Source organism: Colletes latitarsis, chromosome 5 (assembly GCF_051014445.1).
Source record: "Colletes latitarsis isolate SP2378_abdomen chromosome 5, iyColLati1, whole genome shotgun sequence".
Classification (NCBI taxonomy): domain Eukaryota; kingdom Metazoa; phylum Arthropoda; class Insecta; order Hymenoptera; family Colletidae; genus Colletes; species Colletes latitarsis.
In genome coordinates, this window is record NC_135138.1 from 33,461,796 (window position 1) to 33,485,842 (window position 24,047).

Here is a 24,047-nt window from a genome sequence, read left to right on the forward strand (position 1 = left end):
AAAAATTTCAATCGATTCGTAATCCTGAAACGCGAGGTAAAATTTATTTGAGGGAACTATGGAATACCTTTTTAATTGAAATTAAAAATAAAATCTTAAATACGATTCCGAGACGCAATGTTATTTAATATAAATCGATCGAGTTGGCCACTTCGAGGGTAAATTTTAATTCTAAATAACGCTCGAATATTCTTTTTATTTTTATTTCCTATTGGCCCGAGTTCTGAATGAATAATGCAAACCACGACTCACCGGACGTTAGTAGTTTAAATATTTGAATATTTATCAATCTGTCTAGAAATTTCTGACCGTTTCGTAAAAATACTGTCCACCTTCACGGGGCTTCTAGAAAATTATATAAGTGGGCATTAAAATTCCTTTTCAGACATTAAATAAAAACGTTCTTTGCGTTACAAACGGCTCGTTGTCGACGTTAGGTCACTCTAAAGTACTGACACACGGAAACAGCAATTTGTACCTCCATCGATCATCTACACTTGATTTTCACGATATATCTGTACGCGGGGTGTTTCAAGCCTGTGGCGATTTGTCAGTTGACCAGCGATACTGTCATTCCCTTTCGATGAAAGCGAATAATCCGACCTCGATAAGCAAGTTATCGGGGCACCATCGAGTTTGACTTTATCGGGCTTCTCTGGAGAATTCTTGTGCCCGTCCCGCGCCACGATGGTTTAATTCGCAATGAAAATTCTCACTGTTCTACGGTCCGTAGTTTCTCGTGCCGAAATATAGGCTCAAAGTGCCGATAAATAATCGATGGAAAATGGTTTCGTAAAGGAAGGACTTGTTTTTTACGTCACACGATGCCAACACTCCGTTAAAAATTATTAAATATTCGTTCTTTCAATTCTCACAAAATTCTATGTACGTAATAGTCAAAATGTGAAATGCAATTTCTTCAATCGTAATTTTTGCATTATTTAAGCATCTGGAAACACCCCCTAAATAATTGCCCACCTGTAGTTACATTCTATGCATATACGTAGCCCGACAGTAACCCTCCAGCGCAACAGTATTACTCTCTTAAAATATTTATGGTCGAGACTTAGGTTGTCTGGAGCCCTCATAGATGTGGCTCGCTCGAGCGAATATTTCTCTGCTTACAAGACAAATTGGTTGCATACAAATTAAACAAGCGGATCCTGAGACTCGAAAACGAAAACGACGAAATAAAATTACTGAATTAATACCGCGGAATTCTATCAGTGCAGAATAACCAATTGAATGGTATTGGAAATATCGATGGGGCAATCCAAACAGATAAAACTTATCGTTCGAATTAAGTAACTTATTCGCATTATTAAAAGTTTCATCAAACTTTTTAACGATCGCGTACTGAAGTTTTATAATGAATTCCGAAGTTCAACGGCGATCTATAATTTATAGTTAATAGGACACTTGTATTCTATTTTACTTTCAAACGAAAAATTTCGAATTATATAAATTGAATATCTTATAACCGTCGCCTCGTATATTTTCTTTGCGTTAATGGATCTCACAGGAACAGAGAGATTATGCTCGTGAATCTCATCCCGAGAGTTCACCGAGATTTTTTAATCAAATTTCCATTCGCGTTTCTCCAGAAATAATTCTCATATTTGAACCTCGAAAATTTTAGACAAATATGTATTTATCTCATTGATCTCTCTCTGATTCTACTCAGATTATAACGTCAACATAGGTGAATAATAAATAATGACGTTCGTTTATCTCGTTGATCTCTTTCTGATTCTATCCAGATTATAACAAAGTCAACATAGTTTATAGTTTATAATTAAACGAGAACAAAATAATTTCCTTTTGAAAATGTACAGAATCATTGAATTTTGAAGAACAAAATGGCCAGTAACAGCACAATTGCAGAAATGGAGACTCTGAAAGTATTTTTTAATACAAAGCTGGATAAGAATTACGAGTTCGATGAAATGTCGCCTGTCGTTTTCGATGCTGTCAGTTGGTCAGATAAAGGATACTACGACCAGTTGTTTACCGGATCAGAGACGTCGCTAGTTTTATCGACTAAGCTAGTTTTATCGATGCTGGTGTCGGACCAACGGATGTTCCAACACGAATGCACGCGGAATTCGCTGACTGCGAAACAGATCAGGTCGACAGCTACCTAGGCAGATGAAAAAGGGAATGGAAAACCACGCTGTGAATTTGTTTTAAATGGCCAACAGTACTAACGATCGCGACCGACCACTTCATGACTGACATACGCGCTCTAGATTCCGTTCGACGATTACACAGAGTTTTTCCATAATGTTTCACCCCACGATACCAATGTCCTCGACTAATTACACTGACGAGAAATATCTCTACAAATATTTAAAGTTCCACGCGATGGAACCAGGACACAACCGGCAATTAAATTTAAATACAATTTAAAGAATATAACAACGATCTAAAAAGAGTTACGAGAATTTCTTAATCGCATCTTCCACTTTTATCCATCCGTGGACACGAGGAAGCTGAATTAAAACACTTAGAAATGTTTTTATTTTGCAAAATTGTCCCAGAGTGACGAGAAACTGTCTGATGTAGACGAGTTTAAAATTGCGCTCAAATGTTTTCTCTCTACTGCGTGCAAGGGAAACACTCTTTCATTTTAGTGGACGTTTGCGTAAATTAAAGCAGAGAATAAGTAAATCTCTGTGATGTGTAATTCCATTAAGGGAGAATGTTCTGTATGCAGATAAAGAACAAGTATGTTACAAAGTCTTCATATAAGTCAAACACCGTTCCTCGCATTTTTTTATTTTACACGTTCTTTTTCATTGTGTTTTAGAGTTGTAACAATTTAGCCGCATTATGCGGAGATTTTCGCCTCGCGTCTGTCTCAGGAAATAAACCACGAGCTTCAAAGTTAATGTTACGTTAAACACTGCGTTATTCTGCTTTGCACATTTTTATAATTATTATAACCACGTTGGGAGACGATCGTACTGCTCCCTTTCGCGCTCCGGACGATAGTTAGGGCGGTTTCGTGAAAAGGAGCGTTCGACGCGCCGTTCTGCTCGTATTTTCCACACTTCGCGTAATTTTACGATACAATGAAACCACAGCTTGCACGCAGGACTGACCTGACGTTTGAACGACGTATATACAGCGGGAATAAAGCTTTTTCGAAATGGCAGCGCGTGCCATCGTAAACGAGAATTTACTTCCGCGGGAATATTTCCGTCTTCGTAAATATACCGGCGCGGCTGACTTCCAGCCGTCTCGCAAATTTCCGTCAGGAAGTTTACACCGTTCGCTCGTTCTAAGCAGCTGCGCCGCAGGACTCATCGAAATCCACGGATTTTCGGAAGTTACGCCTCGCAAATTGCCCCGTTGCCATTGCCGCCGACAATTCCCGGCTTTTCGATCGCGTTAACCCACTTCTGCTCTTTGTTTATAATTCGTAGAACCGTCGGGAGGCGGGGGGGTTCCTCGCAGAACTTTCGTTAGCAAGAAGCAGCGTCGATTTCATTGAGAGGATTTTAATGAACCTTACGCGGCAAACGACTTCATTCGTTTAACTGGGTCACGGAGTAGAAAAAGAATGGCTGTAACGAGCGAAATGGAAATAATGACTTTACGTTTCGATCCCTGCCCCTCGTTCGCCGCCAGAAAAATCATTTTACTGACAATCGAAAACTTAAACGAGCGGAAAATTAAACAGAACCGCGTACGTAAACTGTCCTCTGTTACGACGAAAATTAAAAGCTTCGATTCACCAAATTTCTGTACTTTACATAGTTCTTCCTCCACGTTAAATATCTAAATATGTATCGAAAGTCATTTAGAAAAACATTGATGGCTACTTGACACTTTTCTTGTGTTGAACTGTCCTGATTTTATTTTTAAATAATTTGTATTTTAGTTCGTGGTCTAAGTTTCAATTTTAATTAATATGTATTATTGATTTTATATCAGAGAATTTCAAACAGAACAAGTCAGCCAATTTAATGAATATTGCATGATCTCGCGAGCAGTTTTTAAGCGATCCATTTCTCTTCCTTTCCTCTTTGTCTAATATTCCCTCATTTCATACCCGCGAGCGTGTGTATGGAATTCGGAAAAAGAATTTTTCTGAGGCTAAATCAAACCCCCACAGTGGTAAATGCGGTAGAGATAATGGTGTCTCGTTCCACCTCAGCATACTGCGATCGCTACCACTGGTAGGCCTCCTCTTTCAAGCTGCCTGTGATAATGGCAAGCGGAATTAATTTCTTCGAGGGCTGGAAAACGTTTCAATGGTTTTTCTACGTAACTAGAAACCCATTAACGGTCTTCGCCGCACAACGCTTCCTCCGAAGCCCATCGCCCCACCGAAGAGTTACGCAATTTTCAATTCTGTCTGTAAAGTCTTACACCAACTTACACGAGTCTCGTAGCGTCTTACATAAATAAATCAACTTGGACAAAAAATATAAAAACGAAACTTTACTGTATTCTAGTCTAGAAATGCCAAAAAAACTCGATTTTTAACGAGATAGTATATGCTAGATGCTCTCTTTGATATTCCCCAGTGTGCAACGTGTCCAAAATTCTTGTCTCCAATTCGTATACAATGGTTGTAAATTTGATAATATCTCTCCCTTCTTTCGGAAGTCTGATTGCCTCCGCATGAAGCTGAGATAAATTTCCACCTTTGCTCCCTCAACTATAAAGCCCTAAAGAGATCTAGAGTGCAGATAAAAAACATTCATCTCTCTTTCTTGTAACATCTCTCAGCATTTCAAGCTTTAGAAACATTACAATGAAAGTTATTATAACGAATGCTATACAGAGTGTTCGGCCAACCCTGGGAAAAATTTTAATGGGAGATTCTAGAGGCGAAAATAAGAATATCAATTTCTTGAATGAGGCTTTCTTAAAAAGTTATTAAAACATTACTGGAAAAAATGATTTTCGCTTGGGAGATCAATTACAATCATTTTTTGTGAATAGACATACCCCCGAAATCCTAACCATTTTCGAGAAAAAAATTCACTACTGAAAATTTAATGTCTGACCATAACTGTCTGTTCCCCTGAAAATTGAAGAGTTTCAAATCGTTTTGGAAAAATTATTTTTGGTTGTGGGGGTTAATTACAATCATTTTTTGTGAATAGACATATCCTCGAAATCCTAACCATTTTCGAGAAAAAAATTCGAGAAGGTGTGACATTTTTCGACGAAATTAAAATATTTCAAATCGTTCTGAAAAAAATATTGTTAGCTGTGGGGGTCAATTGCAATCATTTTTGGTGAATAGACGTACCCCCGAAATCTTGCGCATTTTCGAGAAAAAAATTCAATACGGTCGGAACTTTGAATGTTAATAACTTTTTAACAAAGTCTCCATCAACAAATTGGTATTCTTGATTTTCGTCCTATTTTGATCTCTAAAATCTCCCATTATAATTTTTCCCAGGGTCGAACACCCTGTATGTGCACTCACACTAAACGACAAATCTTAAAGTCGTTTTTCTCAAAGTTTTTCTTTTGCAATTATCGTATTTCTTAATATCTTTCCTAATTGGCTATCAGACGTGTTCCTCGTTTCAGTAATTCTGAATAAATAGAAAATTACCAGAAGAAATCTGATTCAACCAAATAAATTGAATCCTTCTACGTTTCTCCAATTAAAAACGATCTAATTTCTTCTCATCATTCCTTGTACAAAGGTATTAAGCTATGCCTATTAAAATCGTAATACTCTACGAGACATCGCACATTTCATATTGCGAAATTACTTCATTCCAGCAGATAGTCAAACATTCCACCGTAAACGTTTGCGGATTTAATTACTCGCTTCTTTACATTTTCCATTACATTTTTAAGTCGCGTAGCAGTTATACCCGCGGAATTAGTTTCAATTTTAACCTTAATGCCATCGATCGAGAGAAAGGGCTGCTTGCGCGTAATTTCCTTTTTTAACCGCATGAAAAATAAAAGTCGAGTGAGTTGAAATAGATGAAACGAAGCGACCAAGTTGTGGAATTTCGTGTAGCAAACCATTTTTCTCGATATATTGCCGCTGTACATATATTGAGTCACGATCCGGGCGTTATGAGCTGATGCCCCATCCTGTTGGAAAAATTTTAAATTGCACCGTAGCTGAAACAGGACATGCAATACAGAGGGCAGTGCGAATTCCAAGAAATTCCGATATCGTTGACCGCGTATAATATTATCGATAAACAAACGTGGACCTATAATACGCGTATCAAGTATATCACATCTACGTTTGCATTATATCTCACCTGGTCGGTTGAATTTTTCATACCACGCTTTGTTAAATTTATAAAACAGGTACAAAAATTGTATTGTTACAAAATCGTTCGTTTATATAAAATTTTAAAAACATACATCACGTTAGTACCATATATACTCAAGTATGGTACATTGCTTTAATAAAAATGTATTTTTTATATGCTACCTCCATCGAAATTTTCTATTATAATGAAACTGAATAAAGTGCACTGCATTTACTTACTTATTAAATATGAAATTCTTTCTGTATTGGATGGAAAAGTCAAAATATAACAAATATCCTATTATTCGAAAAACTGCATTCAACTGTTCAAAGGAAACATTAGCGAAATCATATTTTTTCATATTTTATCACTCGTATGTCAAATATTTAGGATAAAATAATAATATGAATGGAAATTCTGTGATTCCAAAATTCGAGAAACGAAGCTTCGGATACTGTTCAATTTCGTTGCTATTTCCTTGTTGAAACAGCGGGATTGAGTTGTATATACGTCGCTATGTATGACTTTGTTTTTACGTTTCCCGCTACCGTTTTTGTAAACTTTCATGTTGGCTTTATAAATGAACTGTATTCTCTCGGGATTTTCTCGAATTTGCAAAAATGTACTCGTGGGAATTGTCTTTGATTAGGACATTCAATTCGACGTATCTGTGCAGCATCCATTTTTATTTCATTCGTAAAACACACCGAGCATACTAATTTCCTCGTTGTTATTCTACGAAAAATATAATTTTTTAGACACTTACTAGCGTTTATAATTTCGTATTTCGAAGAATTCGATAATTACTTTAAGGGTGGAGATGTTATTTAAACTTTTATACGATATCTTTTACCATTCTGCAGTTATTCTATGAAAAAAGAAAAGACCGAACAACTTTCAAGGGGTAATTTCATTATCTCTAACTGTATTATGGCGCGTAACGAAAAATGATTTTATCCTACGAATAAACTACTCTACTTCCAGACGATATTCTTTTATTTTCTGAATCTGAATTTCATAATATCCTTTGTCTGGCGCGTACGTTAACCTATTTGCAACGACAGTCGTATCGCGCATGCTGTGCTTAAACAGAAGGCAAACGAATAGCGTGGCGAATGTAAAAAACAAAGTTCCTGTCGAGATTCTGTTTGAACATCAAAAGCGAAAACGACAAAAACGTGCTACTGCATTTGTGTTTCTGAAAATGGCCAGTAAGCGTTCGACGTAACGGTACATCATCCGTGAAACTGGCTCGTGAGGCTTTGATGCACCAATACGTCATACGTTACGAGTAGGTTAGTCGGTTCAACCTCCATTGCTCGAATTTTATTTTATTTCTTCAAGGATACATCATTCATTCCCAGTTTAAACAAGCTGATTTATAATATGTGGTTCTCACTTCAATGGTGGACATAAAACAATGAAAAATATTTTTAAGAAACATTAAATTCCCCCAATCCGTTCAGAAGTTATGATGTTTTGAACATACGCATGAAATTTCAATAGAATATGTCTGCTCAGACATTATAATTTCAGTAAAGAATTTTTTTCTCGAAAGTGCGCAGGATTTCGAGGGTATATCTAATGACCAAAAATGATTGTAATTGGTCCCTGCAAATGGAAATAATTTTTGTAGAACGATTTGAAATTTTTTAATTTTGCCGAAAAATTTCATACCTTCTCGAATTTTTTTCTAGGAAATGAGTAGGATTTCGGGGATATGACTCTTCACCAAAAATGATTGTAATAGACCCCTACAGCCAAAAATATTTTTTTTAGAACGATTTGAAATTTTTTTTTTTCGCCGAAAAATTCAGGGAAATATATCAATGGTATGGTCAGACATTACATTTTCGCTAAGGAATTTTTTTCTCGAAAGTGCGTAAGATTTCGGGGGTATGTCTAATGACAAAAAATGATTGTAATGGACCCCTGTAACTGAGTATAATTTTTTTAGAACGATTTGAAAAAATTTTTTTTCATCGAAAAATTTTTCTACCTCCTGTCGATTTTTCTTAAAAATTTGTTTCTAAATCAACTGTTTAATATCAACGTCACTGCAGGATTCATGCTGCTGTGGCTTCTTTGTTTGTGTGAAATATAATTCGTAACATTTACCAAATAGTCGGGGCAAATAAGCTGGTTATTCGGATGCTGGATAATAGTAACTCTACTGTATTTATAATTACCGAGTTATAAATGTCTGTGAAAGAATTCCGAGCGATAGCGAAAGAAGAGTACTTTGCGGACACTTATTTCACGAAAATAAAGTAACACGGCCACCGACGTTTGGAAGAAGTAATTAAACTGCTGGTATATGCCACGGCGCTTTCATCTCTTTCGGTCGAAATTCATTAGTGGTCGTCGGGAGAGAGGTTTCCGTTTAGAAACGCACGGCAGTTTTTCCGGGGTCCCAGTGACAAGCATTCGAAGAAGGCGAGAAGACATCAAAGAACGTTAGAACAACCGTTGGTATTCGATTCAAAACCACCGTGGAATTTTTCAACTTTTCTCGTCGGTACGTCGAACGTGTCGCGATCGTAGCGAGAGGTCGTCTGGGGCAGAGGAGGGTGTGGAAAAGTTTTTTCAACAAAAAGCGATCACAAAAAAAAAAAAAAAGGAAAACAAGGTGAAAAAGAAAGTCGAGCCAGGGCGTCATTCGCGAAAGGTGAACGAGGATAGCGAGCAGAAGCTTGGTGCTGATCCTCCCAGGCGTGAATCGTGGTTGGTTCGAACTTTTAATTACCTGGTACTTAAGGAGCGGTCTACGAAGGAAAGAAGGGAAAAAAGGAGAGACAGCGAAAGGAAAAGGGAGCGAATGAAATGGCCTGCGGAACGCGCAAGACTAGGGAACGACTCGCGTTTGTGGAACAGACTTAAGCAACCACTCTAACTGCTTTCTAACAGGAACGAAAATCTTTCGAGTATCCCTTGCACCGGGGCAACGACCCAAACTTCGCGCAACGCTCGTTTTTCAAATCAATCGAACAAGAGCATTGGCGAACTGGGTTTTAACTCGTGCAGCTTGACGGCCGAGAAACAAACCTGCGAACTCAATATTTGCACACCGATGGGAGGTATATTGCTGAGGGAAAGTCAAATACATACGACGAGTGTCGAAAGTATACAGCGATTGATATCTATGAACGTTTGCTAGAACTATGTTTATTATTCAACGTTTGTCGAACAAACGAGGTTTACATGTTTTCGTAAATCTTTATAATAAATTGTACTTGAATGACATTGAAGTATTTGCATATTTTGCTGTGTGTAAAACACCAAGTGTAGATTTTAAATAATTCCAGAATTATGAGTGTACAGTTTTACGTACAGTATGGATTGCGTTACATCGCGAATATTTGTCTTTTCTCTCGAAATCACTACGCAATTTGTTGGAATATTTTATTATTCTACATTGATTTCCATTTATAATTGCAACAGCGACGATCAGCGTTTGCAACAAATTTTGTTCCATATTTTGTTATTAACACCTACCAAACCGGCTGCGAGTAACAAGCAAAGTTAATCTGTAAACTTTGTTTTACTACGTTAAAAATAAAAAATATCATATTTTTACAGAGTTATTCTTGCAAATAGGTCAATCTAAAATCCCGTTTGAAATAAAGGTAAAAAACATTGCAGAATAAAATTCTGTACTGTTATAATGATTATTGTTACACGTATTTTTAAACGAAACTTCAATAAATATTTATGTTCAATAACTGAGTGTAACCAACATGGTCGTTTCACGTAAAAGAATAATTAGAAAATATGTAATGGAATTTTTTTTATAAAGCACTATTTTCGAGAAAATTAATTTTCAACTTGACCATTACCTGATATTTCTACTGCTGTTGGCGTTAATGATTTCCTCAATGAAACTTAATCGATTTTCTTTTACAAAAATTACTTCTTTCGTTTAGATTTAACATTCGAAGCAAAAATAGTCGCAATATAGTGAAACTGAACTTAAATTGGACTTAATTTACAGTCAGGTTTCTAATTTACTATCACAAATTCCGAGTTTGACGTTCTCCTTCGACGGATTTGCCAACTCCTGGCCAAGAAATAATTCCACGCGCGTGTAGTGAAAACGGTTGAAACATTTCTTGTCATTTCTTTAAAATACTGTATACAATTCCGAACGTAGCACAAAACGTTTAGCTGTGTTCCATTACTATCCGCGGCCCGTAACTCTCCCGAGTAATGGAATGGCGATTTGTTCCTGGACAAGTTCAATAAAAGCCGATGATCAATCATGGTGTAATGCTGATTGCTAAATCATTTGTATCGTTTCACCATCGAAAATGATCCATTATGGAAACGTAATCCGCGTTACGGCGTAAGATGAATTCTCTTTACCGGGGTGGAAAAAAAGGATTAACGAACCAATTAACGTTGCAGGTAGTATTCCGTAATCTCTTTGTGCTTTTGTAATCCTGCAACAGTCGCATTAAAAAACGTAGAGTATTAATCCGACCTACTGCTTTACAGAAATGAAAGCAAACGATTCGATTATATTTCAGAAATAATCTCCAAACACTAAGAATTTAACGTTACCCGCTGCACGTATAACATCATTGAAGTTTTCCAGGAACTTTATCGTTCCATTCAGACGACAACGTTATTCCTTTTAACTGTTTATCGTATTTCAATGTAATCCGAATCAATCGAGAGACGAATAATCGCGCGAATTCGACCGGATTTAATAACGAAGCTCATCGCTTCGAGAACGTATCCGAGCGTACAATAGTTTTCATTTCCGATATTAAGTCGATATACGTGTCTCTGTGTGATAAAATTCACGATCCATAAGCAGATGCGAAGCCCGCTGCTGATCCTCGTCGTTGCCCCTACCCACGTGTCGCCTCCGTATTTCTCAGTGGACGAGTCTCCCTATATTTAATTGAAAAACGTGTAATTCGTAATTTCCCACGGGAAATGCCACCGCGTCTTCTCGATCGTAAAGCTTCGCGACAGGAAATTCCACGAGATGACTTTAAAATTGCGTCGAGCGTTTTCTTTCTGGTTTTCATCTGTTTATTTTAAACCCGTTAACTGCTACACGCTTCAATTTTAAACAACGCGTCGACAACATTTCTCGATCACTCATGCTTCCTCCATTCACGATTTTTCAAGGTGTATTCAAGTTCAATTTGCATTCAACATAAATGTTACGAGAAGAATTCATTTTAAAGGAACTTTTCTTCGTTTTATTATACTCCTTTGTAAATTAAAATTTAGTCAAATATTTGAGTGTAATGGTTAACACTTTTTTAAACAAAATGGTGTAAATTGGATCTATCTTCGAAAGAGGTTTCAAATTGTTGCGAAAACTTTCAGCGTTTTGGCATTGTCAGTTATTCTTTCTTCTACTATATCGACAGCATCGCGGTAAACAGGAAATAAGAGACGTAAACAATTTGCGGGGAAAATGTGGCGTACCTCGGCCCACGAATACACAAGGGAATATCGAGTCGTTTATTTCCCCGCCCCGTGAATCATCTAGACTGAGATAATAGTTCACCGACCACGAATAACAATTTATCTGAAGCGTTCTTTCAGCATCACGAAATTGGAAGTGACGTCTAGTTAGCCAGTGATTACTTCGTTGTCGAGATTCCCTGGTCCTTATTACTTCCTTTTGCGAGTCATCAAGATTTATCTGGAGCAATTTACACGGACGCGTTTAGACAAATTAACGATATACGCTCTGTATATTTTAAGGATCAAACGAAACGATAATTATATAATGCAACTTCTTCTAAGGATTCGTAAATGAAAAACGAAAACTTCTCGTTTTTTGAGAACGAGACGCATTCAAACTTTCCACACGAATTACACAAATTTTTAGCTTCGTTTTTAAGGTTTCACAGGTGGGAATAAATGTTATTTATCTATTTCACGAGAAGTTAAGTTCACGTTTCTTGAAGATAACCCACGTGCTGGATTAAATTAAAAACCACTCTTTTTTCTATTTGAAGGCATGTATTCTGAAAATTAGTCAGATTTCAAAACTGTCTTTTATTTACCGTTGTTTTTATATTTAATTGTATTTATCGATGGACTACTTTTAATTTAAACACAGTGGACTTTAAAAAAGCAGCACGTCGAGATTCCTACATTCACGGTATGGAAAATATCGCGATAACGCATTGAAAAGGCTCGGCTATGAAAATAAAGGGTATCGACTGCCTACGCATTTAGTAGTACGCGCAGCATTTTTTTTTTTATTCATCGCTGAAAGAAACAGGCGAATATTGCGTTCTGCCATCGTTAAATTAATGATTCAACCCCAGCGAACGCGCACGGTTTCGTTGACAAAAGAACTCGATGAAACGGTTACATAATTGTCGAGTGCAATTCGACCGACCTCGGATCGCAGTGCAAACATAATCAAACATATCGATGCAATAACACGACGTGTTTTCCTATCTGAGAACTATCACGAGCGCCTAACAGCTACTAGATATTATACTAACGTGCACCATGGTTCAAAGTCAACACCATCCTCGAGCTCACTCGTAACGCGGTACAAACTCGCCCGAACGCGAAACGTTTTCCTAGTACCATAAACAATGATTGAACATAAATCGTGCACGCGACATCTATTTTCAAACGCCGGGAAACGCATAAAGAGTGCTTGGCCGAATCCGCCAACAGCGAGCCGCGATATCGTTTCGATTTCGAATTTCAAATTTTAAAACGGCAAATTGATAGCTTCGATTTTACGTACTGTTAAACTCGCTTTGAATTGTTCGCCGGGATACGTACCCGAGTCTCTGGTAAGTCCTTAAACGCTGCTGGCCACTGTCCGATGCGGTCTGTCGAGAGCTCTGGCAGTCACAATTGTTCACGAACGTACGTTGCAAACTTGGTGGAAAACGCGCGGAGGACACATTCGAGCACTGAACATTCACGGGATCACGGCACACAGACGCAATGTGGGATCGAGACGATCGAGAGACGCGCCAGCACGTTCGTGCTCCACGACGGCTGGAAGCAGACTGGCCTTCGAAACGCGCGCGCCGCCATCTAAAGCGTGCTGGTGATTCCCAACGCTATAGGAAGGGACGATTTCACGCGATCTTTTCGTAACGGGGCTTTCTTCGGGATAAATGCGCGTGAAATCATGGTCGCGCGTGGTTCATTGAATGCAGGGTCCCCACGACAGGTCATTAGCACCGATCGGATCAATCAGTGGAGCACTCGGATATTTAGCGAGGAGGGTGCAACTAAAAATTAACAGAGACGACCGCGTCACGATACTCGCAATTTACGAAACACGTTATTAGACGGAGAAAAAATTTGTTTTATATTGATATATGAAATACAACGTAGACAAGAATATTGTATATTGAACGAGAAATGTTCCTCGCTGTTTTTCACATCGAATTTTAGAAGTAAATGTTACATTTTCTATTATTAAACTCAATACTGATAGATATGTAGTAATTTTAGTTACAAAATTTTCTTAGCTGGATTCTTCGATGAATGAGAGCTCTATTTTACACTGTTCAAAAGAATTACTAATATGACACCTACATACGTATAATGTACCCCAATTTTCAGATAAATTTTAATCGAAAAAAGATTCCCTAATTGTATAATTTCAATACAAAATACAGTGTAAAAATATTCTACCTGTTGTTGTGTAACTTGATTATTCACATATGAAATATGTAAATTTTATTTTCACCTGGTACCTCATTTATTATAATCAACAAAACCATAAAATATTTGTCTAACGTGTAGGCATTACGTTACAATTAACATTAAACGAAATAATGCACGATTGTTTCATTACAAAAACATTCATGCAGTATTCACGACACGATGGTTCGTAATTAAAGAAGGTGTGAATATTTCAGGACCATGTACGGTTTAATTCAACCGTTGTTCATTAGCGGCGAATGAAACGACAAAGGGAAAATGCGTTAATAAAATACATTATACGTACGTAATATAAATAGAATTTTAATATTTATAAATTTTCGGTCTAAAACCTGTATTAGAACGTTTCATATAAATAGAAAGATAGGAGGGTCGATCGAGTACTTGTGAGAGAATATTAACTTTAACGTATTGTAATTTTATAAATCCCTAAACAGTTCCTAAACAATCCCTAGACAGAGTGACGAGTTAAATGCTATTCAGAAACATTGCATCATTCGAAAACAATATTATCCAAAACAATTCGTAACTATCGCTGACTATTTTCTACAGTAGAGAAAAATACGTTTCATTTTACTGGGCTCATTAAATTCGTCAATAATTGGAGGATTTATTTAAGAAATTAAGTACCAATGTATTTTCGAATGTATAATTCGTGGCGACGGTTGGAAGCCTACCAAGTCACATAGAAGATCAAGTACTCTTTTCTGCCCAACTATATTTGATTGTAAGGACGTTTTCTCTTGGGTCTTTCTTTCTGGATAGAGACTATTATTCGTACAACTCTCTCAGGGACGAGACTCGGTGTGAAATATTACAGCGAATATTACTGTTGTGTCGTATCTATCTTACTTGGTGGTATAATGGACGAAAAGATCCAAAAGAAACCATACATCAAAACTATACTATACTTTGTTAAAAACATCTGTTACAGCATTCGTTCTGAATGTGACTAGCTGCCTGTTCACTTGTATTTTTATGTAATTCTTTGTTTAATACGATCAAATAATAATATACGTGTGAAGTTTACAGACCAGAAATAATATAAATATTGTTCAAAGTTATTTAGTGAGACTTTCCTGTTTACAGAACGAAACAATTAAATTTTTACCATGGTATAATTGATCGCGCGAATATATTTAAAGTACAACGTACAACGTTGGTAAAATTACAGAAATTCCTCGCGAATGCGTAGGGCAATGCGAAATTACCAACTGCAGACCTGAGATAACTATTACGGCATGATTATCTAGCGTCTGCAAGCATTTGGACGTTGTTGTCCAATCAACTAAAGCATTCCAACAGTGCAGAATCAGTTGCTGTTGAGCTATGTTTGTTCCTCATAAATTCCAGTATTCCCTTTGGAATATAGTGACATTTCAGAAACTAAAACAACCTGTGAATTATGCATTTTTTACATAAATAGATTCCTCGCGTCAATCTGCACATGAAAGTGTCCAAGCATAGAAAATAAAATATTTTTCAAGATATTCCATATTTCACGTTAGGATATTACTACCAACAATTTTACCAATATTACCAGCAGGTGTCCAAACATTCGTTATATTTCTATGTTGTATAATAGTTAATATTTCGCGACATGAATTTAAATAAACAAAATATAATTACCTTTTCGTGAGATGCAAATCTATTGATTGAAGTGTGTTAATGAATTATATATTTTACCTAACACCTGAAACTACGGTCACTACTGCGTGATTTAGTGTTATGAATACAAGATGAGGATTTAACTATCGAATGCAAACGTAAAATATGAAATATATGAAATATAAATATGTAACGTGTAAATATGTACTTTGTGTCGTGTCTTTAAATTGTTCGAGTTTAAAGCTGAGTAAGTTTTCTTTGAACATACGCGATAGCCGTGTGCCCGTACGATATTGTAACTTTGTTCGATGAAACAAGTTATACTTGCTTCTCAAATGCTCCCTTTTTATTTTTATCCCCATCGATCCTTTGTATATAAACCGGTATATCAGGAAAGTTTTGTCTCGCATTTTCCAATAATCGACATTCTACTGTATTTACTTAATAACTACCGAGAATTATATTTGAAAACCTCGATAATTATTTAATATTAGATCGACTTAATTTGAAAGTTTCTACACTTTTATCTTGTTTATGCGTACCCTCGACGCGATATTCCTTGAAAAGGTTTAATTATACGATGTCTGCGTGGAAAGGGGAAAATTCTTAACATGAACGCAGATTCTTCGAGATCATATTCTTCAATCGCCGCCGGGTCTTCCGTTTATATACCTTCGTTTACTCGTTAAACATGAACATTGCTACTTATATGGTACATGACGAGGATCTATTAAAGAGTTACGACTTGAATTTTATTTCTGGTGTCGTTTTATAGAAATATACTAAACTAAACTGAGAACAAAAATTCTTTATGATTATCTCCCATGATTGTAAAAGTACCTGTTACTATAATTACAATTGCTATAAAATGTATGTATACGTTACATTTATCCCCCCTCAAAAATTATAATTAGGACTCCAAAATTCTATAGAATTAATAAATCCTTGTATTTATAATGAAATTAAATCGTAAATATTTCGTGAAAAATTCTATTTTTAGTTAAAAAAATTCCACAAAGAGTGCAGACGATTAATATCTGAATTATGAGTGGTAAAGTGAAACGCCTTAATCGGACCTTATGTATGCGATACAGGGTTCATAATAATTTTCCGTTCGCTATTATGCTCTATATAATGCTCTGTCGTGTTTTGCTCCCATCAAGTTCAATAAACTTTGGCAAGAAAGGGAATAATGATAGAGTTTACGCCGAGACCTATGAGCTCAAACAATTCGCCCCGCGCCCCATGGTACGGATGCAGTCTGCTACACGAATTCACACGCCTCCGCTCGAAACGCTGCGTATAATTGTATTATAATAGCTATCGCAGGTGTCGGTCCGTTAAATTGTTAATACATTGCTGCACGAGCCTCGCAGAAATTTCGCCGATTAATGTTGTACCGTCGCCTTGGAATTACCTTCGGTACGACACTTTCATTTTCATGAGTGCCAGAAACGACGTCGAACAACTTCAGTGCTACGGCCGTTGCGAGCATTTTAGGAATTAATCGATTACTTTAACGAGCTAGTTAATTTCACAGAAGCTTTACTGGCGAACGATCCAAGTTTTATAATTGATACCTTGTTCCAGAGTCTCAAGGTTCGTTTAGTAACAGCATACAATTATTATTTAATTATTCCTAATTCTATATATTCGTTTCTATTTTCTCTTGATCGTGAATTTCTTAATTATGTAAGTTTGATTATATCGACGAATTTTATGGAGTTTCTGCAGAGGCTGCAACATGGTTATTAACATAAACGTTAAATCGAAATTGATTTCATTCGATGAGACAAAGTTTATCTTATACTAGTTTCATAATTTTCATACCGATAAATAATGATTTACCTTACTTTAATAATAGAAGAAGAAATATTACGACAGTAAGTCTCGAGCGCGGTCAATAATTTTATAGCTCCTCCAGCGCTAGACGCAAACGTCTAATGATAATTAATTGCCGAGAAATCTTGAGAATAATTAATCGCTGGGAAATAATTAATCGTGGTTGGTAATAAAATAAACATGATTGAACCGTGATTTATAATCTACGCGCGGTAAACGGAGAAATCATCAATATGGCCTTGGCAAAATTAATCTCTCCGTAGAGTTACGAACTTTTCTCGGTGGTAAAATAATAAAAAGTTTGAACAAAACCTCGATGTATGTCTCTATGAATATTTATGAACGTTTAAGCGAGCAAAGCCAACGATAAATGTAATTTACTGTTATTGAAAGTTCTTTGGATTTTCTGTGAAACAGTGAATTACTGTTGTTTTATCGTAAATATCGACTCTGTGCCATACATATAAAATAATACGAACAACCGCTGATTTATGGGGATGATACGTAAAGTAGGGAGTTGATCGGTGGATGGAAGAATCGATACGGTTAAGCAACCGTTCGGAGTATCGTTGTCGTCGATCTTCAGGGCCGTGATAAATCGGAAACGAGCAAGGAACGTTTACGGACGGGGCACAATTTCGCGGTGAAATTCTCGCAAAATTGCTGGATGCTTAGAAGACGCGGAAGCATCAGGGAGCGTTGAACTGGATGGTCATGGTGGAAAGAGGTTTTCGGAAGGAGGACCTGATCTATCCTGAGGTCATACGCTGTGGACTGGGGTCGAAAGCCATGACAGATACGGATGTACCGCTGCACAGGTGAAGATATACGTGTCAGAGACATCCACGTTGGGATCGAGGAAACCACTAAACTCTGTGGCTGATAACAGATCCTGGTTCGTCTCCTGGTCCAGCCAGTGTCTAAATTGTCCACAGAGAAATTGTAGACCAGTGGCCAACGCGAACAGGCGAATATTAACTTGCAACTTATTTCATCCAAGATGGAAAGAGTATCCAAGAATTTTTTTTCATGGAAACGAGTAATATTTCTGTTCAAATCTCCAGCTTAGTATTATTCCTACATACATGGTGAATTCAGTGAGGCTTCTCTATACGAGTCAGTTCGAAATAAATAATTGAAATATTATTACAAGGCGAAGGAAATATTGTACTATTGCAAAAACAAACGAAGAAACAAATTTAAAAAGAGTCATTGATGGATTTATCTCTGAAAGAATTTAACCGAATTTTATTCTGACGCGTGAGTATTCAAAGGGCATGAAATTTTATTTCTGTTTATCTTTTTAACACTTTGTCACTGTTTATATTGTGTCAGAGTGGTTCGGTGCGAAACGTTATTTCGAGTTTAATAATGAATTCGATTTTGGGGTAGAAAGAAAACTGAAATATTACCTGTTACGATAGAATCGACTGGCCTTTAGAAGGGAATGAACGTTCTACGGCTGGGATAATCGTATTGACTCATTATCTGTACGCGACTGTTCCGGACGCTTGCTGCCCTTTACAATTTGCGCTCGGTTTGATTTAGCTTGATTCGGTTTGATTTCGGTTCGCCCTAATTCGATGTAGTTACTGGCGTAGCCCGCAGAACTGTTTGCAGCGGCCAACAATTTACCTTGGTACTTATCTTTTAAATTTTCATTGTGGTTTATGAGTTATTCAATTTTCGCTACGAAGTCACAGGGCGTAACAGAATTTGTTCCGCGGTGAAAAGATTAAATGGAACATTTAATTTGCACGTGCCTTTTCGAGAGAAATTTATAGATAGTAAAGTTTTTCAGGAAGTAATTGCAAAATTGTGTATAACAAAAAAGTAGCATTGACTTCTGTTTCATTAAAGTATGTTCCCCCGTGGATTCATCTTTTTCAATGCTGGAGGATTGCTTGTAATGGTACGTGCAAATTCCAATGCACATGAAATAAGTCCCATTTATCAAGCTCTGTTAACCAATACATCGTTTGAATACTGCTATTACGACCAAATGGTCCGAAAATTATATACGAGGTGGGAATAACGCCGATGAACTGCTTTAATGCTTAAAGGAACTTGATAGATTTATACCATTGACCGGGATCGTTTGCGTTGCAACGGAAGCACGTTTCTATACGTTCTCAAACTCAACTCAAGTAATGCATCGAAGCACCTCGTGTACACATTTCAACGCGACTACTCGAATACATCAATCTATATTTCTTTTATTGCACGATCAAGTTTGCCCGAAACAAATCGTCGTGCTTAAACATAGCGATCAATATTTCCGATAGAAATACATCAAAGGACACCTACTCTTCTCCACATACATTTGCTTTAAATTATATTTCTACGACTGTCATCGACTCCTGCCAATATTTTTTTAAATCTGCATATACTTTGAATAATACTTGTGAAAGATTATACAGGGTGTTCGACCAACCCTGGGAAAAATTTTAATGGGAGATTCTAGAGGCCAAAATAAGACGAAAATCAAGAATATCAATTTCTCAATTGAGGCTTCGTTAAAAAGTTATTAAAAAATTTCAAATCATTCAAGAAAAATTATTTTTGGTTGCGAGGGTCAATTACAATCATTTTTTGTGAATAGACATACCCCCGAAATCCTACGCAATTTCGAGAAAAAAATTCCTTACTGAAAATGTAATGTCTGACCATAACTGTCTGTTACCCTAAAAGTTGAAGTTTCAAATCATTCAGGAAAAATTATTTTTTGTTACGAGGGGTAATTACAATCATTTTTTGTGAATAGACATACCCTCGAAATCCTACCCACTTCCTAGAAAAAAATTCGGGAGGATGTGAAATTTTTCGACGAAATTAAAAAATTTCAAATCGTTCCAAAAAAATTATTTTTTTTTGCTTCTACTTATTTTCTAAAAAAATAGACTATTTTGAATATCACTTCCATCAACATTTAAAACTTTGCAAAGACAGCCAACATAGTTTATAATCCCTCGACTTAGAAAGATCTACTCTAATCTACTATCTCAAAGCACTGAAAGGGTAAAATTGATATTTTAAAATATAATATATGCAACAAAACTAGTTATCCTATAATTCTATATAAAAATTGATCTCTGGACCCCAGGTTAAGGACCATTGTTCAAAAGTAAAAAGATGTTTGAAGCAAAGAAAACGAGGGGCAATCAAGATGGCCATATCCATGGGGGATGATGTGTTAAGTGACCAAGGACGAAAGTGTGGAGGCGTAAAATCGGGTTCCATTGTGTGCACCTTGTAAACTTCGCTCTTCGCACCAAATAGGTCGAACTATGACGTGAATGAAGGGTAGAGTGGAGCAAGGGAGAGGATAGAGGAGACTCGAGAGCTGTTTCTACCCCATCAATCATGGTATTTACGTGCGCAGGCTAGTCCCCGCGTGCTAGCCGGCACAATGCCGAAAGCTCGTCGAAAGGAAAGCCCTGAGTTTCTCGAGAAAGCGTTGGCAACATCGTTCGCAAAGCTCGCCCTTTCTACGGCATCGACTATTCTTCGTATAATAAGTACGTGGCTGCCAAAACGTGAGCGATGTAAGTTACCCCCGAAACGAATTAAGTTCGATTTTGAGAAATAATCCCCTATTCCGGGACGAAGGGAACTCGATATTTCAATCGAGAGCAGCCAGCGTGGATCCCTTGGATTTCTAGAGCAACGGTGAAAGGGGAAAGTTGAGGATTCCTATGTCGATCGGTGAGACTTTGCTTTAGTACGAGTATCCCAGATCACGATATGCTACCCTCGGAAACTGTTTAAAATGTATTCTGATTACGAGGTGGGGGGGAGAGTCCGTTCTTAAAATACATTCACGATAACACCTTTCCTGTTTCAACAAAGACCTTCCTTATCTTAAATTCCGGAACGACCATACCGAGTCGCGGTGACCCACAGCCCCCACAATTTTCTACGTAAGCTGCTATCAGCCTTGCCAGTATTCCCTCGCCCCTCTGTATTAACCTACATTCTTACATCTTCTTCCCTTTCTTATTGGATCGCTTAAACGGCGACTTCAATTTAATTCGTCCCTTCGAACCGCGACGTACAAAACTGTTGAGCGGGGCTAAATTCTTACAATGACATTCCTCCGCGCAATAATGTGGAAACCACTCTCGCGGGATGAGAGCGTAGTAAGACTGGATATCCGAGGAAACCCGGTTTCGACCCGAAAGCGCCCCGAACTCGGCGCATTTACTTCTAACCGCCGTATGAAATATCACATCTGAGAATTAACATCGGCGAGCAAAATGTTTTCCTGCCGCTTAGTGGCAGCGCGAGATGCTTTTCACCGTGCAAAATCCCCTCTGAGTAAACCAAAGACGCCCGGGGGGGGGGGGGGGGGGGGGGGGGGGGGGGGTTGAAATTAATTACCAGCGAGGACCGAATTACAAAACGCGATCCCTTTCGAGCGAAGGTTTAAAATTCTGTTTCTATTTCGATTCCAAGTGAACAGCAGTCTTAACTGGAATATCCAAGTACCTGCGAATCCTCTCCAACTGTGAGATTAATCGAGATTCTACGCCCCTGAATCGTATTATCGTATATTCGATATAAAAGCTGACCAGCGAGTAAATGCACATCGATCGTTGGTCGAATCCCCGTAAATATGGCTTTGAGAATTAATGAGATGCAATTTAGTGGAATATCACAAAGCTTGTAACGGAACTATGACCTAATAGGAAACTTACGGCTGTGCACAGGTTCCATTCGCAGTTCGCACCATAGTTGGGGACCGTGATAGAGGAATAGAACGTCACGGTGGGTAATGGTGAGTTTTTGGCGGAGGACAAAAGCGTGTCCGACAGACGAGCCCGAACAGTGCCTAATTACTCGTGGACTGCGTTACAGGTGCATCAACTGCAAAACTGGGCACACGCAGCCCGCAGGAACGTTCGACTAATTGAGTGGGAGCGGACTGTCGCGACCGTTGGACCCTTACAAAACACTCAGAGGGACTGAAAGGAGATTGTTAGAGGCACGTTCGGGTACAAATACGTACGTTTGTGTGTGCCAGACTGGCGCGGATGCGTTGGTATGAATAAATCCGTGTTGCATTCGGCTCGAAATTGCCGATGTTTGCGTGTCGAGATAGCAGTACGAGGCAAAACGAGCCCTTCTAAGTTAAAGCACGATCGAGTATACGTGGCGATCCAGGATGCAAAGTACACCGGGTCTCCGCCGCGCTCGAGAAGCTTTTACCAGTTCCACGGAACGGGAGAAACTCTCATGGCAGCGCTAAAACGTGCCGAGAAATATTTACGCGTTCGATATTTAATTAACGAAACGCGAAGTTTAGGAGCGAACGTACGCTTAATTGGTATTTCATTACGTTCTGTTTCCATAATTCACACCCGACGAGATTCCCGAAGAATTTTGGTCGTTAATGTAGGCAACGGAGCACAGTGGACCCGGAGTTGCGATTGTAAGTGATTTACAAGGAATATAAAGCCGAACTGGCTTCGACTTTACGAGTTTCTACGAAATCTTTCGATAAATTATTTTCGTGATTCGTGAAATTCAATGAAACATAGTCAGGAGTCAAATGAAACGGTTATTTTATGTAGTATCAAAGTATTACGATTCTATGAAGTTACGTAGAATATAACGAAACATGTATTATACAATGTAAATGAAAATAAAATCAAGTTTTACAAAATGAATTTTGTGTTTACTGTCTCTGTACTGTTTGAAGTTTAACGAGTAAGAGAAAGGATAGAAACATTTTAATTTAATAAAGTTAATATCTGCAGAAATTATTTCCTACTTTTTGTTAATGTTCTTCCTATGAAGTTTATTTAATTTTTTTATTAAAACACAAAAGGATAACAAAATTGATTTTTTTAAATAAAACTTTATAATAAATGTTGGAGATCTAGAACGTGGATGGTTAATAAAACGAAAGACGATAATTGGAATGGCTTAATAAAACTAAGTAGAACATACCGGTATTTGGTCAGACGAAGCGCAAGTAGAATAGTAATACGCGTGGTCGGACAATCGGACAAAGTGTTATTTCTTGGTTAAAGAATATAAAATAAAATGGAAAGTCGTTCTTATTTAGCAATTATGAGTTTATATCGATGTCTACATATCGAGATTTAATGGAACATACGCAAATAATAATAACGCGGATACATAATAGGAAATATATGTTCCAGATTACTTTTCTTTCCCGACAATAGAAGCCCTTTAAAAGCATCTCTGATTTTAGACGGACAAATGCACATATAATGGGTTAGTGGAAATCTGCGAGACTACATTATTCAAGTACTCGTTCAACACTTTTACAGCATGAAATACGTTTTCCGAGATTGCAGCGCGATTGAGAGCACTCGGTGTAACCAAATTTAAAGCAAGCGGTACCCTTTTAGATTTGTAAATTTGCCAGAAGTTTCTTGTACACTTTAACGCTAGTAATATGTTAAAACATACTAGAAACTATCCCTCGCGAATCTTCTGCGAAATAAATATTCACGAATCTGGTTATTAAACTAATAAAACTGAATATCGTCGCTGAGTAAACGTAACGTTAGAATGATTTCGAACAGAAATCGTCTTTGGAATACCAAGATACGATACGTTTGTTTAACACGTTTCTATATGAGTTAAATATTTAAAGGAGGAAGCAATTTTAGAAAATGGAAATAGAGGAATAATATGAAAATA

The 24,047-nt window shown here is 37.4% G+C and overlaps 1 protein-coding gene across 1 annotated transcript in view; it reads right to left on the bottom strand.

Moving 5' to 3' along the window:
• Positions 1-13,228, bottom strand: part of LOC143341662 (uncharacterized) — a 200,699-nt gene extending 187,471 nt beyond the window's left edge. Inside the window, exon 1 of the mRNA XM_076764646.1 lies at positions 13,023-13,228. The gene's annotated coding sequence lies outside the window, so the exon portion shown is untranslated. The remainder of the gene's footprint in view (positions 1-13,022) is intronic.
• Positions 13,229-24,047: the final 10,819 nt, after the last annotated feature.